Below are 19275 nucleotides of genomic sequence, written 5' to 3'. Positions count from 1 at the left end.
AAACAAACCGGCCCGGCCTTCCAGCGTGCTTACCCTGGTGAGCCGCGTGCCAAACGTTGCCGATCCCTGTGCTAGAGGCTGTTTGTGAGCAATGCAGGAGGAGAAGCAACAACAGCAAAGCAGTGTAAAGGGCATCCCATGTTAGAGGGCAGGACACAGCTCCTCATGAGACTAGGTTGTACCCTGGGTATGTCACATTTTCCTGCCTCTATTTCAATATCTTTAAAAGAAGGGATAATAATACTGACTTATCTACCTCACAGGCAAATGAAAGATTAAGTAGTTTGTGTTTGTATAATGCTCTGAAAATATCAAGCCTATATAAGCATTTTTGTTAAGTAAGTGGCAGAGAGGAAGCTTTGAGAAGAACATCAAGCTTCCCTAGCTCTGTTACCTTCAGTAGAGCCCAGAAGTTGGGTGAGGGGTTGTCAGGGTAAATACAGTTAGTTGAGAAAGAAGATTGGAGGTGTTTCATGGAAGAATTTCTTCAGAGGCTTTTTAAAAAAATGAGTGATGAGGTCTACATCACAGCAATAAAGCGTTAAGATAGCACTTGGAGCTGAGAGCCCCTGAGTTCTAAGCCTGTATGTAATGATGACTTATTGTGACCTTGGGCAGATCATGTAACCTCTCAGCTTTAATTGTGTCATATGATCTCATACCTTGCAGGACTGATGTGAGGTTTAATTGAAAAACTGAGACCCTGTTCTACTTTGCACACGTGGAGGAGAACCAAGCACTTAATTGTACCTCTGCAGCATACCCCTGGCCGCCACCTATGGAAGCTCTTCGTGGGGCTCTGCAGAGTTCCATCTCTGCTGAGTTGTTGGGGCCAGGAATGAAGATGACTTTCAGATGGGCTCCTTTGGATTCTTTCCCCATCCACTTCCAACAAACAAACTCTTGGAGAACAGTGCAAGTTACTATATAAACAAATCTGTCTACAATGTAAGGAATTGCAAAGGAGAAGCTTGTGCAAGAAATAAAATATGAAGGGAAGAGGAAATAAAGCAGACAAACACAGCAAGAAATGTATGAGTTGTGATGGGTAAAGTAAAACACAAAGCAACAAGTAAGTACCAAAACTGCACTAGGAACTTTTGGAAAAAATTAAAATAAAATGAGCATTAAGATATGATATTGATGTTTGTGTAACCTATGATAAGAAATTGAAATTTTAAACTCAGTATTTTTTGGTCTTAAAAGTCTAGAATTAGCTAACTGAGTCACTGTGAGAGGCTGGCTGTTACCTGCCAAACCCATGCTTGGAAGAGCCTTTTAAAGTATGTAAGTGAGTTCTGACAAGAAAATAACATACTATGTTACAGATGTCAATGCATGTAGCAACTCAGCATGGTATATTTATATCTGACATTTTTAAAGGCAAGAAATGTGGGCCAAACTAATCACTGATATAAAACCTCATGCAACATGATTGACAGCAATGAGGTTGCATGAAGGGTGAGTCCGGGCCTTATTTGGCCAATTGTTTCAACTTCAGTTTAGTTTTCAGTCATTTTAACTGTTCAGTGAACAATTATCACCCTATACATTTGACTATTCTTGCTCAACTGTAAATATTTTTAAAATAGGTTCTTGGAAATTGCTTCTAGCATTGTGTTGCTGCTAAGAATGTGAAAGGGCACAAGTGCTGTCCTCTCGCTACCTATTTTGTACCCACTCATCCTTGTGCTTGTGATATACAAGGACCAGGGACTTTAGACCGGGACAGAGGTGGTAAAATCTCATGAGGGTATGGGTAGAGGCTAGTATGGGTAGTGGGAAGGCCTATGTTGTTTGATGGCTGTCCTCAGCCCGTGCTCCCGGAGAACATGACTGAAATCTTGGTCCTAATGAAGTCAATGGGAATTTTACTACTGACATTCAAGGGACCAGAATTCACCCTCTGTGCCTGCTGTAGACACAATACTTCCAGGGAGTGAGTGGGTGGTTGTGTTTTTTGCATTTCTACCCTAATCTGGGAACAGGCTCAATCCTGTAATTTAACCAATCTGCATTTTTGCTAAGTAATTTATGGTGATTAGAGAGTAAGTAGGGCACCAGAGAAGGACTCAGTCTCCTGAGTTCTCTTTCCAGCTTTGCCATAGACTCTCTTGTGGTCTTGAGTCACTCTTACTGTCAATTTCACATCTGTAAAATGAGGCTAACAATACTAAGCTTCCTTCTAAAGCACTTTGTAAAGTGCTATGAAAGTAGAAAGTGTTTTATTAATACTGATTTTTAAAAGCTTTTACATTTTTAGATAGCTTACCAGGAGAGCAGCAAAAGACGGACCCTGGACTTTAGAAAAGCAGACTTTGACTCCCTCAGGGAACTGATGGGCAGGATCCCCTGGGAGAATAACACGAGGGGGAAAGGAGTCCAGCAGAGCTGGCTGTATTTTAAAGAATCCTTATTGCGGTTGCAGGAACAAACCATCCCGATGTGTAGAAAGAATAGTAAATATGTCAGGAGACCTGCTTGGCTTAACAGTGAAATCCTTGCTGATCTTAAACACAAAAAAGAAGTTTACAAGAAGTGGAAGATTGGATAAATGACCAGGGAGGAATATAAAATATTGCTCAGGCATGCAGGAGTGAAATCAGGAAGGCCAAATCACACTTGGAGTTGCAGCTAGCAAGAGATGTTAAGAGTAACAAGAAAGGTTTCTTCAGGTATGTTAGCAACAAGACGAAAGTCAAGGAAAGTGTGGGCCCCTTACTGAATGAGGGAGGCAAGCTAGTGACAGAGGATGTGGAAAAAGCTAATGCACTCAATGCTTTTTTTTTGCCTCTGTCTTCACAAACAAGGTCAGTTCCCAGACTACTGCACTGGGCAGCACAGCATGGGGAGGAGGTGACCAGCCCTCTGTGGAGAAAGAAGTGGTTCAGGACTATTTAGAAAAGCTGGACGAGCACAAGTCCATGGGGCCGGATGCGCTGCATCCGAGGGTGCCAAAGGAGTTAGCAGATGTGATTTCAGAGCCATTGGCCATTATCTTTGAAAACTCATGGCGATCGGGGGAGGTCCTGAATGACTGGAAAAAGGCTAATGTAGTGCCCATCTTTAAAAAAAGGGAAGAAGGAGGATCCAGGGAACTAAAGGCCAGTGAGTCTCACCTCAGTCCCTGGAAAAATCATGGAGCAGGTCCTCAAGGATTCAATTCTGAAGCACTTAGAGGAGAGGAAAGCGATCAGGAACAATCAGCATGGATTCACCAAGGGCAAGTCATGCCTGACTAACGTAATTGCCTTCTACGAGGAGCTAACTGACCCTGTGGATGAGGGGAAAGCAGTGGACGTGTTATTCCTTGACGTTAGCAAGCTTTTGATACGGTCTCCCACAGTATTCTTGCTGGAAAGAATAAAAGAAGTATGGGCTGGATGAATGGACTATAAAGTGGATAGAAAGCTGGCTAGATCGTCGGGCTCAACGGGTAGTGATCAATGGCTCCATGTGTAGTTGGGGCACTCTGCTTGGTAAAGGCTGCCAAGGGTCAGTCCTGAGGCCAGTTTTGTTCAATATCTTCATTAATGGCGTGGATTGCATCCTCAGCAAGTTTGCAGATGACACTAAACTGGGAGGAGTGGTAGATACGCTGGAAGGTAGGGATAGGATACAGAGGGACCTAGACAAATTAGAGGATTGGGCCTAAAGAAATCTGAGGTTCAACAAGGACAATGCAGAGTCCTGCACTTAGGATGGAAGAATCCCATGCACTGGTACAGACTAGAGACCAAGTGGCTAGGCAGCAGTTCTGCAGAAAAGGACCTAGGGGTTACAGTGGACAAGAAGCTGGATATGAGTCAACAGTGTGCCCTTGTTGCCAAGAAGGCTAACGGCATTTTGGGCTGTATAAGTAGGGGCATTGCAAGCACATCGAGGGATGTGATCATTCCCCTCTATTCGACATTGGTGAGGCCTCATCTGGAGTACTGTGTCCAGTTTTTGGGCCCCACACTACAAGAAGGATGTGGTAAAATTGGAAAGAGTCCAGCCGAGGGCAACAAAAATGATTAGGGGGCTGGAGCATATGCCTTATGAGGAGAGGCTGAGGGAACTGGGATTGTTTAGTCTGCAGAAGAGAAGAATGAGGGGGGATTTGATAGCTGCTTTCAACAACCTGAAAGGGGGTTCCAAAGAGGATGGATCTAGACTCATCTCAGTGGTACCAGATGACAGAACAAGGAGTAATGGTCTCAAGTGGCAGTGGGGGAGGTTTTGGTTGGCTATTAGGAAAAACTTTCACTAGGAGGGTGGTGAAGCACTGGAATGGGTTACCTAGGGAAGTGGTGGAATCTCCTTCCTTAGAGGTTTTAAGGTCCGGCTTGACAAAGCCCTGGCTGGGATGATTTAGTTGGGGATTGGTCCTGCTTTGAGCAGGGAGTTGGACTAGATGACCTCCTGAGGTCCCTTCCAACCCTGATATTCTATGATTTGTTAACATTCCTGCCCTAATGATAGAGCTGCCTAACCAAACATATTTTGGTTTATACCTCTAAAACAAAATGGTTAGCTAATATGACTGAAGCAGCCACCAAGCCTCTTCCCTAGCCAGGTAGGATTCTCTCTGGGAACTGGAGTTTCCTTCTTCTCATGGAATTTTCCTCCTTCCATCCTATTGGCCTTAGTACCCTACTGCTTAAGGCTTGGCCTCTAGCCACAATCTTACTTTATTCTGAAACTTTGCTGCTGCTACCCTGTGGCGAAGATGAAAGATTTGATAAATCCTCAAGTACTAATACAACATCATCAGGAGCTGGTGAAAAATTCCCTTTAACCCTCTGAGTGTTTCTCTTATTCATGAGTTTCCTGGCTCCTTTATCTTGGTTTTGTTGTCACTCATGTTGGAAGGAAGTCTCTAGAGAAGTCTGAGTTGGGGACATCTATCTTCCACTGGACCCAGTCAATTTAACTGACATCTGGACTAAAAGCATATTTTTAATATTTGCTGAAGGAATAATGAAACAACCCCTTAATTCATTTTCAAAAGCAGTGCTGATTATTATAACCATGCTATCAAGGTACTATACAAAATATTTAAAAATCATGATCACTGGTAAAATAGGGGGGGTGGGGAGATCCTATAAGGTTAATCTTTGTAAAGAGATAGATAGGAAAGCCTGTGAAGGAAGCCATGGTCCATCACCAGAGGGTAATCGCGCCACATGTTCATCTGTAAATCTATTCTGGTACAATAATGGCATCAACTATGTCCATCATAAAGTCTATGCTGACTGCAAATCTGTAGGTGGTTGGTTTACATAATGACATTTTAGTCAGTGATGCCCACTCCTGATTTTTGCCAGTTCAACTCAGGGTAGTAATAACTGCAATGACTCATGCAGTGTTTCACTTGTCATTCTTAAATATTTATGCCTGTGGGCTTTAGCTAGAAATGCAGATTAAAAATTAAGTGTGCTTTTTTGATTCTCAGCAAGTTCAGACAGTGGTTTTTTGAAGCCTGTTTGTTTTGTTCCCTGTTCTGTGGCACTCTCTCAGTATCTGACTTGTCCAGAGCAATAGTCTATGAAAAGCATGTTCAGAGATGATCCTGGCTACTCTTAAAATGACTTCAACTTATGGAAGTATGAACAACACCCAGAAGGAAATAAATATCATGCAATAGTATGGTTTTTCACTCCTACACAATAGAATTCAAGAAACCCAGAAATCCAATCTGAATTTTTATTTGTGACTCTTGTGAAAGCTCTTCTGTAGTATTAATATCAGATGAGTATTAGAGATTGGAGAAGTTCTTCACTTTTATTCATAATCAGAGATGGACTAGATATGAGTTCCTATGTACTTTCCTCAATGGCCCAGATTGTTCCCTATACCTTAATCTACGTCTACATGATGCAAGTGATGAAGATTCTGTCACATTCCTTGGAACCAAAAGCTAGTTAGAAAAATGAACCTTGTTTTCATGAAAACTCTTGAAATTTCAAGAAAGTTATTTTTATTTTGAAGTGTTCAAAATAGAGACTTTTTTAAAAATTGAAAAATTATGTAAATAGTTATAGAAAGTTGTGGGGAGTCAATAAACATGTCTATAATCATTTTTGACAATTTTCATGTTGCAGATAAAAATATCAAATTTTAAAAAGGTTGCATTTCTTTAGGAAGTATGATTTTTTTTTCAACTTTGTTGGAATTTCTTTTCTATTTAAGATGTTTTTTTGCTGACAATTCTTATTTCAAAACTTTCAACCAGCCCTAAATGGAAATCTGTTCTATAATCTTAAACTCACTTTTTTGATTTTCAGAAATAGTAATGTAATCCAATATTTCCGAGTTATATGCCCTTGTCCCAAAATAAACAATTCCTCTCCATCCTTAGGGACAGATACTGATATCCTTATGCTTACTAGTAACAATGAGTAGTCCCTTTGAAATCAATAGTAAAGTACTATTGAGTATGCAAAAGGGGGGTGATCTGTGATTGTATCCTCCAAATACTTGATGCGAGTTATCTTCTCTCTATTTAAGGCCTAATCCAGCTCCACTGTGTTCAGTGGGAATCTTTTCATTGATTGCACTGGAAGTTATGACCTGAGTCATTGTTTTGTCATCCTATACTTATTTAGATCTTCAAATGTTTCCTCATACATACACCTCTTAGCCCCACTAGTGTTACTTTCTGTCAGATATATTTGTAGAAGTCTTCCTTATTCACCTTAACATTGACTAGCAACAACTCAATTTTGCAGGGGGGAGGGATAGCTCAGTGGTTTGAGCATTGGCCTGCTAAACCCAGGGTTGTGAGTTCAATCCTTGAGGGCACCACTTAGGGATGGGGCAAAATCAGTACTTGGTCCTACTAGTGAAGGCATGGGGCTGGACTCAATGACCTTTCAAGGTCCCTTCCAGCTCTAGGAGATAGGATATCTCCATTAATAAATAAATAAATAAAAACTCATGCTGCCAAAGTCCTTTCCATGCAAGAATGTATGTATGTTTGTTCAGTTCCTTCCCTAATTCTTCAGTTACAGTATTTAAATACTTTGTTTGGAAGCCTCTTGTAGAAGAACCACAATCATATTGTGGAAATGGAAAAGCTGCGGAAGATATGCAAGCTCCTTGTACTAGATCTATACAGGGTATTAGGCTGTCTACAAAGAGACTTAGGTGCCTAAGCCTGGGCTTTAGGCACCTAAGTCTCAGGTTTGGGTGCTTAAATCCTAGTTTTGGCTCCATTGCAATCCATAATTCCTGATGAATCCTGTAGGTGCCTAAACTCACTTGCACCTAGGTTTTTCAGGGTAAAAGTTCCCTCGGCATTCATGATTCTCCCTCAAGGCATATGCACTGCTGCCTCCCTCTAGGCATCTGGGCTTCTGTCTCCCACCTAAAACCCAGAGATTAGGCAAATTTCATCCTAAAAATGTATGCACCAAGTACGTTTAAGTGCCTACAGGGTTCAGTGAGTTTTGTAGATAATAGTGAACCCAAAACTAGGATTTAGGTGCCTCAGTCTCAAGTTTATGCATCTAAGTACCTTTGTGAATCTGGCCACAGAATCTCAGGGAAAACAAGCCAGATATTTGCAGGACTGATATTTGAATTCCCTTCAGTTGCAAGTACTCTAAGGAAGAACCTGCAATGGGAGGAAAATGGTTTTGTCCACAGCACTGCTATCCTTCTCCTGCCTGAACATGTGAGGGCTCACACCAGGCAGGCATCCTCACCCTGGAGGCTTCCACCCAGGCTCTGCTCTTGACTTGCTGGGAATGTGTCCTGCATGTCTCTTCTAAAGAAAACTAGGCAGGGGGAACCACTTAGTGTGAGAAGTGTCAGTTGGTGGAGTCCATCAAAGCAGGTAATAGAGCTGGAAGAGGAGGTGGCTTGTCTGTGTAGCATCAGGGAACACAATTTCTTCCATAAGATTAATGTGGAAACATTTGGGATATAGGATGCTAGCCTCTAGACTAGAATAGCACCCAAGGAGAAAGGAGAACTGGCTGCTCGATAGGGAGGAGACTGGCTACTGGCTACCTCAGGCAGTAGATAGTGCTCCATCTAGGGTGACCAGACTGCAAGTGTGAAAAATTGGGATGGGGTGGGGGGTAATAGGAGCCCAAATAAAAAAAAACCCCAAATATTGGGACCGTCCCTATAAAATCGGGACATCTAGTCACCCTAGCTCCATCCATTGTGGTCCAGACCAGTATGCAGTATTAACAAGAGGTAAACAGCAGACCCCAATGTCTGAGGAGAAAAAACTACCTGCCTCCTAGGTTGGGAGGCTCATGGCCACTGCACCTCAGAGGAGGAGGTGGCGCTGTAGGGTGCTGGCGGTAGAGGACTCCTTTCTGAGGAGGATAAAGGAATCCATCTGCTGACTTGACATGGTATCCAAACCATACTCAGAGTAGTTATTCATCGTTTTCTGAAAAACTGATATGGGATATCTGGTGGGGTCCCTCAGATCAGTCCTGGTTTGGTACCATTCAACATCTTTGTTAATGATTTGGATAATGGAGTGGAGAATATGCTTATAAAAATTGCATACAAGCTGGGAGGGGTTGAAAACACTTTAGAAAACAGGATTAGAATTCAAAACAATCTTAACAAATTGGAGAACTGGTCTGAATTCAACAAGATGGAATTCAATAAAGACAAGTGCAAAGTCCTACACTTAGGGAGGAAAAATCAAATGCACGCATACAAAATGGGGAGTAACTGGCTAGGAGGTAGTACTAGTGAAAAGGATCTTGCGGTTGTAGGCGATCACAAATTGAACGTGTCAGCAATGAGGCAGTTGCAAAAAAGTTAGTATCATTTTAGGGCTTATTAACACAAGTGTTGCATGTAAGATATGGGAGGTAACTGTCCACCCTATGTGGCACTAGTGAACCTCAGCTGAAGTAGTGTCCAGTTCGAGGTGCCACACTTTAGGAAAGATGTGGCTTAACTGGAGAGAATCCAAAGGAGAGCAACAAAAATGATAAAAGGCTTAGAAAACCTGACCTATGCAGAAGGGTTAAAAAAAAAATCCAGGAAACATTTATTTCTGAGAAAAGGCTGAGGGAGGACCTGATAAGTCTTCTAATATGTTATATTAAAAAGAGGTTGCTGATAAATTGTTCTCCATGTCCACTGAAGATAGGACTAGAAGTAATGGGATTAACCTGCAGCAAGGGATATTGAGGTTAAATATTAAAAAAAAGCTTTCTAACCATAAGTGTAGTTAAATTCTGGAATAGGCTTAATCATAGAATATCAGGGTTTGAAGGGACCTCAGGAGGTCATGTAGTCCAACCCCCTGCTCAAAGCAGGACCAATTCCCAGCTAAATTAGACTTTCAAAGGAGGTTGTGGATTCCTCCTCAACAGCGTTGGCCAAACATCTATCAGGGATGATCTTTGTTTACTTGGCCCTGCCTCAGCACAGGGGACTGGATTTGATGACCTCTTGTGATCCCTTCCAACCCTACATTTGTATGATTCTGTAGCTGAGTGGTTTTAAAAAAGCACTTCACAATCTACCAACCACCCAGTAAAGAAATTGTAGTATGAAATGGCCTTTATGCTATAGCTCCTCTAAAATAGATTAAATTTTGAAAAATTATGGAGGAAAGGGTTACTAATTTGGGGGTCACTATGCTAATGTGATGGTGCAACATTCTCCTTTTATTCTCCTTGTCTTCCCACTTTAAACAAAAAAGACTTCTCATAGGCACAGCGAAAGGTGAATGTGGTACCACTTGGCAAACTAAGCTTCACTTCGTTGAAATATTCAAACTTGATTCCTGATAAATATGCTAAGTCTGGTTCAGTTTGATTTTGATTTGAATAAATAAGAGGAAGGGAATGCGGATGAAATCCTAGCTCTTTAAGTCAATGGCATAACTGTCATTGACTTCATTGGGGCCAGGAATTTACCCTGCATGTGGGTGAGGAGGAAAGAAGGGAGGGGATATCAGCTGGTGTTTTCAAAAGCTATCCAGGAGGGAAATACCTTCCATTTGGTTCAATCTGGTCCATTCCGAGGGCCACTCTTGCTTTTCAGAAGTACATTCAAGCCCCAGGGATGAATCATCTGCGTTAGTCATAATTTAGCAGTTTCAGCAACACAAGATTTCCCCCACCACATAAGAAATTACCAGTATCCTTATTTGAATTTCCTGAATTTGATAGTATTATGGGTATTCTGCATTGGTGTGGAATATATATTTGCTATCTGACTTTTGCAGAACCCCCCTTTTTTTTCTACAAAATAAAATAAAACTCTCTCTAATTTGAAAGAAGAAAGGTGAGTCATAAGTGTATCAGCCCCAGGAAAATAAACCTGTACCATTGAAGGAAGAACTTGTATTAGTCTACACTGAACTGTTATCTTGAAAAACCTCTGGTACAGTATATCATTGCACAGGGGAGAGAGAGAGAGAGAATGGATTTAGTTCACTTTACTTAGCAGTTTAATAATTTCTCTATTGTAGTCAAGGCCCAGGAACTCACTCATTCAGCGATTTGTCAGCTGTGCATGTGTAATTTGGAATTGCTTGGCTCTGTGATGTAATAAATGAGAGGTGATCAGCAATACTCATGTGCATGTGTGCAACTAATCACTTATATTTTGATCTTTTGCTATGTACTAAGATTGTGACCTAACAGTGAGGAATGCCTGACCTGAAGGTGAAATTACTTGGAGTTCTGGTAAACAAAACCACCACCACACAGCATTCCCACTACAGAGCAGTCACATTTTGAAGAGATATGGAGCGTACATGTACTCTGCAGAAATGTGCCAAAGATTTATGAACTAGGAGTTAAATAAATTTCTCTTGTGTTTTAGTATCTAGCTTTCAATGTTAAGTGAAACCCCTGTCTCTCCATAGGGGTTAGGAAAAGTTAAGATTACTGCAGATATTTCTATTAAATGGACAGTTTAGGCTTAGCTGGTGTGAGTGTCCGTGCAGAGAGAGATGTTATTGAACAATCTCGTCTCAGTGAAATACTGCTGATCATTCCTTAAAACAAAAAAAAAAACTTGAAAGGAATAAAAAGTACAGTTGGTCAATCAAAGCTCGAGAAGAAAAAGTGAATTGATGGCAACTTGCAGCCTGATAAATCACAAAGCATGAGTTTATAGACTATACTGAGGAGCTTTTATAGTGGATCTAATTATAGAACCTGGGAGTGATTAGGCTTTTCAAAAGTGAAACTCAAAATGTTGAACAAACAACACAGTTCAAAATCATATTAAAATCTTGGAACCTCAAGAAAGCAAAAATCAAGGTTATTTATGCAACCTAGGCTGTCTTTTTTTAATATCTAGCAAAATGTTATATTCTAGATAAGTAAAAGGTGATCTGCTGTAGAACCAGCTCTTCACCTCACAAAAGAACAATTTAAGTCAAATTCCCATAGCTAGACTGGATGAAAGGAACATTAAAGAAAAGAACTGTGTGGATAGCGACATTATAATTAATGTATTGAATCCAAACACGTGCATCCCTGACACTCATACATTTAAATTTGGGACTCCTGTACAACAGTACCTGATTAAAAGCAGCCTTTTTTTGGTGTCATGCTACCAGTTATTTACATTGCCTACCATGAAAATTGTAATATAATCACTAGGAACGGGCAAGAAAGCATCTTCAAATCCCCATGCCTTTGAGATAGATCCTCGGCTTCTATAAATTAGTGTTACTCTGTCAAGTCCAAAGTGCCTTTTAATTTTTAGAGGAGTGTTGGATTTAAAACTTCAGCTTTGATTCTAGGTGAAGTTTGACACTGAAAAAGGCCTATTTTCAACTCCAGTGAAAACTTGAAAGCTTTAGTATAGACAAAAACTTGTGAAAACAACTATCTAACATGATCTCCATAGATCAAAATGGTAGAAATCTTGTCTCATGACATAAGATCTTACTTATGACATTTTGGGCTGAAATCTAACTAGTGTTAAAGGATAGGTAGCCTTTTAAGGGCATTTGGGCCTAAATTCAGGAGTGACTGATGTGCCAGGGATCAGGAGATTCTAAAAGCCATCAAGGAGAGGTGCCAGAACGGGAAGGTGCTTAGGGTAGCAGGTTGCCTCCTGTGGGAGGCCCTGGAGGAGGGTAACTCTCAAGGAAGGACTTCTGCAGTGGAAACCTGGAGGGAATAGATTGCCCCTACAGAAGACCCTGGGTGAGGGCTGATTGACATTCTGTACTAGTTCTATGTAGAAGAAATAAAGCTGAAGCCCTGAGAAAAAGGCTTGAGACAGACTTTGGGCATGGTGTCATTCCTTACTGGTCTGGATAGATAGTCTACAAAGATCTATAGACCTGATCTAGATGAACCATAGCCTTGATTGACTCAATCCCAAACCTGAACCCTGGCTTGAACTTGATCCAAGTCTAAACATGACTCTGGTGGCCCACCTTAAATCACAATTTTGTTTTAAAATTTAGAAAGTGCATTATTACTCCTATTGTTTATAGTACCAAAAACATGCTAGATGTATTAGTGTATGATGACATGGTCTCTGTCCTGAATGGCAAACCATCTAAATATTCTAAACATATCTATTACAGTTGAGTGAATAATTCAGACTGAATAGTTATTTTTTAAAAAGTTTGATATGCTCTCTGTTCACAAATTGAGCATAAATACCAGATTTTTCTGGGGAACTATTTCTATGAATTTCACTTGGTCTATAAATTGTTTACAAAGATCTGATATTCAAAATTTGAAAATTGAGTTGAGCTGTTATAACAGAATACTAGAAATATTAACATACAAGCTGAACACCATGTTATGTGGCATAAAAATAGATATTGAAGATGGACTGAAAGAATAATTTGGTGGCTATCTATTTCTGAAGTGGAGATCTGAGTGCTCATGTGTATTCTGAGCCCAGTCAAAAGATGACTGCTTTACCCCAAAGAAGGATTTCAAGAAATGATCCAGTAGAGCCCTTCCCAAGAACACGCTGGGCAGAAAATGTAGATTAGGTACTTGGTGATATATCCTTGTGGATTGGAGGAATGTAATTCATATTTTCATCATTGTAAGATCAAAGATCATACTTTTATGATGGAGGTTTCATTATGAAATATGACACGATCAAAATAATGGTAAAATTGCATTTTGTTAAAGCTCTTGGTAGAACAGTAGTGAGTATGGTGAATTAGTGCACTTATCTTTCTGAAATATTTATAGAAATAAAACTAGTGAATACAATAAATCTGCTCAGTGCTAGAGCTTTGTGTAATGTCAATGCAAATTGAAAACATTTCTATATTTTCTTGTCTTCTTGGTGGTTCTTCAAATATGCATTGTGCAGGAAGGAATTTTCTGCATAGCGAAAATTTGATGTAAGTTGGCAATGTAATGTTTTCCCCATGCTCCTGATGTCTGCAAAACAGCTTTTTAGCAGTTTAACAGAGATTGGCCACATGATTTAAGACACATAATATTGATTCTGGCTGGACCGATGGCATGTGCTAAAGAGGATCAGCACAAGCCATTTTGACTCTGTTTAAGGGAGAGAATGCCATTATTAACTTTCTTATAATTATTCGGGGGTAAAAACATTCTTTTTTTAATTAAAACTATTACATCTCTCTGATTTTTGACTAATTTATAGTTAAGGAGAACACTAGCAGGCAGGTTCTGGAAAAGACAGAAGTCAGCACTAAAGATTTACTGAATAATCCCAACTTGTATACAGTGTAGCTAGAAAACTGACCACATTTTTCTCCTGTCATTGCAAAGGGGACTTTCTAGTCATGAACATTTCTGAGATGACACTTGAAGAGATTTGTATTAGAAAATCTCTTTAGACCCATATACATCCTTGAAATACTTTACTGGGTGAAGGAATGCTATTTTGAAGTCCACTACATTTATTATTAAAGATTCTCTCCTCCCCACTTCTTCAATGTGCATCTGTTTTTCCTGTCTAAAATGCACTGCTTATTTCACGATATAGTATTTCTAAAAACAATTATAAGAACCTAAGAACGCATAATAATATTGCTCAAAGAAGCAGGTATTGGGAACAGATGGATGCACAGAATTGATAGTTTTATCTTTTCAACGGAAAAGGTAAAACTAAGGTCTGTACTTACCTATAGTGAATTCTTTGTACATTTAAATAAAGCACTAATTTATTTAAATGGATAGAATTATTCCTGTGATTTGTGAGCATTACGTGTCAGTGAAAAATTTGTTATACATTTTCCTGAGATTATTAAACCATTGTCTTAAGTATTCCAGAAATCATAGATTCAAAACTATATGATTAGAAGGGATGGCAGCGGTCATCTTGTCTAACCCCTTGCCAAGAAGCAGAATTTGTTGTAATAGTTCTTGTGAGTAACAAAAGTACTGTGCAAAGTAACTTGTTTGAATCTACTCCATAGATTTTATATTTTTAAAAGCAGTATCTTTACATTGGTGCAAGTAGAAATCAGAGTACCTTGAACAGAGGGTTGCTGGGGTTTTTTGCCTACAAAAAACATATATTTCACTACCCACTTTATTTAGTGATGATAACAATTATTTATACTTACCAGTACTTAAATTTCTTCAGAATTTTTGGCCACAAGCTTTGATGTTTGTTTTAAACATATAAAATCCCATCTTTCAAAAATCATTTTCACTGATGCCTCATTATTTTGAAATGTCACATCACTCACCAATATCCAATATGTTTGAACACATGCTACAAATGACAGGTATATTAGGAAATTTACAAAGACCTTTAAAAATTGCTCTTTAAAAAAGATGAAGTAAACATTTTGGCATATAAAATGTTTTTCTTTAAATCATAATACAGATTTCAGGTAGCTGTTTATGTTCTAGTCATTTTTGCAGTCTAAAGTAGGAATTAGTAGTAACAGGTAAATCTCAGAATTCATTGGATAGTGATTTTGTGGGAACCAGGAGGGGGAGCATGCATGCAGTGTGGCTTTACAGTCTTGAACCCCAATACATGTGTCAGTGGGTGAAGTGAGCACTCCTATCAAATTCAATGAGACTACTCACATCCATAAATTTAAGCATGTGCACAGGTGTCTGCAGAATCAGATCCCTAGCGCAGAAATCATGGGGAAGTATTAGTGTTGCTAAATTGTGAAATGCAATGTATAGAGGTTCAGTGAAAGGATTTCTGGCCTCTACTAGCACCTGCCTGATGCATCTAAAAACTGGACTATTCAGTTTCATTCCAAAGGGATCTCCAACTAGAATGGGGAGCAGTTCACACAGCCTTCCACTGAAAACAGCTCCTACTGCAAAAAAGTGATTAGCCTTCAGACTGGGGACTCTACCCACCTAGAATATTTGGATTGGTTCCAACGTGGGTTGGAGTTTCAAGCTGTTACTTGTCTGATCCAAGTCCATTTCCTCATCCTTAATTGTGTATCAAGTATCATCAGCCTCACTTGTACTGTATGCTCTGCTGATAACAAATACTGATCCTTGGAGTGGTAACACTTTCTAGATTGCAGCTGTTGTTATTTAGTTGATAGAGATTCCATTTCTGAAAGATAACGTTAAGAAGCAAAAGTTACAAACATTGTAGAGTCCTGTAACAGGTTGGCACCCATTTCATGAGCACCCCCCTTTGGCTACGTGTATGTTGGCAATCTCTGTCTGGAATGAGGATAGCACCTACTCTCGCAAGCACCCCACTGCCCCCAGCCGATGATTTCTTCAGCAGGTCTTCAGTGACTTGGGCGGAGTGTCTCTCATTCTTTGTAGATGGAACAAATACAAGAACCCCTTCTAGGGTATACGGTCTTTACTTCCTGCCAAGGCTTCCTCCCTGGAATCACTGTCTTCTATAACAGTCCAACAGGGATCATTGCGGTACCCTCCATTGATGTATCCTTTTGGCAGCCCTGCCTTGGCTCAGTCTTTACCCAGACCAAAAGGGCCTAGCACAGTACCCTCGCTTGGTCTGGCTAGACTCTGGGCTCCGTCCTTGCTCAGTTCTGCAGCCACCCAGGAGTCCTTCTTTGATCCCCCAGTCTTCTGCAGCCCTCCCTGGCCTCAGTCCTGTCCACACTGAACTGTCCATGGTCATGCTATTCTTCCAACCAGGAACCTAGTTTTCCCTTTTCCAGCTTCAGGTAGCAACTGACTTCTTTGCCTCTGTGACTTCTTTTTATATGGCACTCCGGTCCCAGATTGGCTGCTCCAGTAGCCCCTCTGACTGGCTGCTTCTCTTGCAGCCATTCTGCCACATGGAGGACTTTTCCTCTGCTCTTTTCTGGGGTGCAGTGAGGCAGGGCCACGAGGCCTCCAGCAGGGAGCCTCCAGACCTAGTCCATCCTGCCACAAGTCCTTACTCATGTAAATAGTCCTACATCCTTCAGTTTTACTATGTGCATACCTAAGTGCTCACCTGTAAGTGTAAGTAAAGGTCACAATTTGGTCCTAAGGCCTCAATGCTGCAAAGACTTACACAAGTGCTTATCTTTATTACCACGGGTAGTTCCATTGACTTCAATGGTACTATTCACAATAGCAAAGTTAAGCATGTGACTAAATTTTTGCAAGATGAAGGTCTAAGACAATGGCATAAAGATCATATAAGACTAGTTACTACTTTTGGGTAACAGCTACTGCATTTGGATGGACCAAGAATATATTGGGCACATGTTACTGCCCTTAAAGCTTTCAATCTGAAGGTACATCTACACTGCAAGTGAGGGGGTATAGTTCCATCATGTGTAGACACACCTGAGCTAGCTTTAACATAGCTACCGTGAGCACTAATAGTGGTCAAGCTGTAGTGGCACAGGCTTTATCGTGAGCTATCTCACTAAGTACCCAGGGTCCCATTTGGGTTTGTACAGCCCGTGCGGCTGCAGCTTCACTGCTATTGGTACTCATGCTAGTTAGATTAAATATTTCAGCATGTGTAGACATTCTCAAGTTATCACCTCCAATTGCAGTGTAGAAATACCCTCAGATGGATACAAAGAGGTTTATGTTCAACAGCATTGACCAGTGCAATGGTAAAAATTCATGAAGCTTCTAACTTCAGTTCCCCTATTGAAATGACTAGATTGCAGTCATCAGGAAAATGTTTCTTTTCATATGAAAATTGTATGTAGGTCACTAGTAGTTATTTCACTAATGATCTTAAGCTCCAAAAAAGTTAATGGAATACAGGTTGACATTTAAAAAATATGAAATCAAAAACCTTTTTTACACACTGAAGTAAAAACAGAAATGCACAGTGAATTCTGGAACATGTATGTCGTAGAACATCCAAATAATCCTTAATAGTTCAGACACTTAAATTTATCTTTGTGGAAATTTATCTTTGTACTACCAAACATAATAATTCTTAACACTAATTTTATAACTGGTCTGATATGGTACAAATGCCTTTAAATATATGAAATAGATAAATACTTATGTAAAAGTTTTCAATACTGCATATTAGGAATGATGTGTTCTGTACTCCTCTGACAGCTTGTCATTTTCTAAACAAGGATGTAGGACTATTAAAACAAAAAACAAAAAGATCAAAACTCAGCAGCCTGTAGTGCACAAACCACAGAACCAACTTATTTATATAAAATAAGTTAATTTGACATACACAAGCTGTGCTCTGAGTAAACCATTAAATGAGATACTTCTCCCCCTCCTAAAGAACCTCCCCAGCTTACTAACTATCTGCTACTGCACCTATCTCCATGTGTAGACTGCAAGATGAGGCTCCAACACTGCACACTCCTATTGTTTATTTGTATTACATCGTAACCACAGGAGGGTAGATGCTCTTGTTAGAGGTGACTGTGTTGGTTTCTGCCAGTTGACCAAACTGTTTCCCCTCCATGCTAGTATCAGCCATTCTTATCTGGGTTGAGTCATTTGTTTGGTTTTCATCCAGGTATTTATTTCCTTTAGACTTTGGTGGCAGCTGGGTGACAGCAATGCCAGGTGCTAATGAGGAGGAAATGTACAGTTAGATGTCTTTGGCATTCTGATGGCATTTGATGCCATGGCATTTATTATCTTTCTGGAACACAAACATTAAACAGAGATACAATTGAACCTTATGAAAAACAGCACATTGATCGCTTCCAGGGAGGAGGAATAGCTGCACATGATGAGTCTTTTGAGCTCTCAACAAAAGTAAATTGTGACACCAGCTTAATGCCACTCCATTGATCACACCATGTAGCACAGCAGGGATTAGTAATACCTTATGGTTGACTGTGTTGAAAGCAGCTGATAGATCCTGCTGTATCAGTATGGATGTTTGCACTTCATCTTTGATCATGAGGAAACGGTCACCTAGTACATTACGATAAGAACATAAGAATGGCCCTGCTGGGTCAGACCAAAGGTCCATCTAGCTCAGTATCCTGTCTTCCGACAGTGGCCAGTGCCAGGTGCCCCAGAGGGAATGAACAGAACAGGTAATCATCAAGTGATCCATCCCCTGTCGCTCATCCCCAGATTCTGGCAAACAGAGGACAGGGACACCATTTGTGCCCATCCTGGCTAATAGCCATTGATGGACCTATCCTCCATGAATGTATCTAGTTCTTTTTTGAACCCTCTTATGCTGTTGGCCTTCACAACATCCTCTGGCAAGGAGTTCCACAGGTTGACTGTGCGTTGTGTGAAGAAATACTTCCTTTTATTTGTTTTAAAACTGCTGCCTATTAATTTCATTTGGTGACCCCTAGATCTTGTGTTATGAGAAGTAGTAAACAACACTTCCTTATCTACTCTCTCTACACCAGTCATGATTTTATAGACCTCAATCGTATCTCCCTTTAGCCGTCTCTTTTCCAAGCTGAAAAGTCCCAATTTTATTAATTTCTCCTTATGGGGAAGCTGTTCCATACCCCTAATCATGTTTGTTGACCTTTTCTGAATCTTTTCCAAAACCAATATATCTTTTTTGAGATGCGGCGACCATATCTGCACACAGTATTCAAGATGTGGGCATGCCATGGATTTATATAGAGGCAACATGATATTTTCTGTCTTATTATCTATCCCTTACTTAATTATTCCCAGCATTCTGTTTGCTTTTTTGGCTGCCGCTGCACATTGAGTGGATGTTTTCAGAGAACTATCCTCAATTACTCCAAGATCTTTCTTGAGTGGTAGCAGCTAATTTAGACCCCATCATTTTATATGTATAGTTGGGATTATGCTTTCCAATGTGCATTACTTTGCATTTATCAACATTAAATGTCATCTGCCATTTTGTTGTCCAGTCACCCAGTTTTGAGAGATCCTTTTGTAGCTCTTTGCAGTCTGCCTGGGTCTTAACTATCTTTAGTAATTTTGTATCATC

Source organism: Terrapene carolina, unplaced genomic scaffold (assembly GCF_002925995.2).
Source record: "Terrapene carolina triunguis isolate 2854851 unplaced genomic scaffold, T_m_triunguis-2.0 Scaffold68, whole genome shotgun sequence".
Taxonomy (NCBI): domain Eukaryota; kingdom Metazoa; phylum Chordata; order Testudines; family Emydidae; genus Terrapene; species Terrapene triunguis.
Note: the sequence above shows the minus strand (reverse complement) of the source record.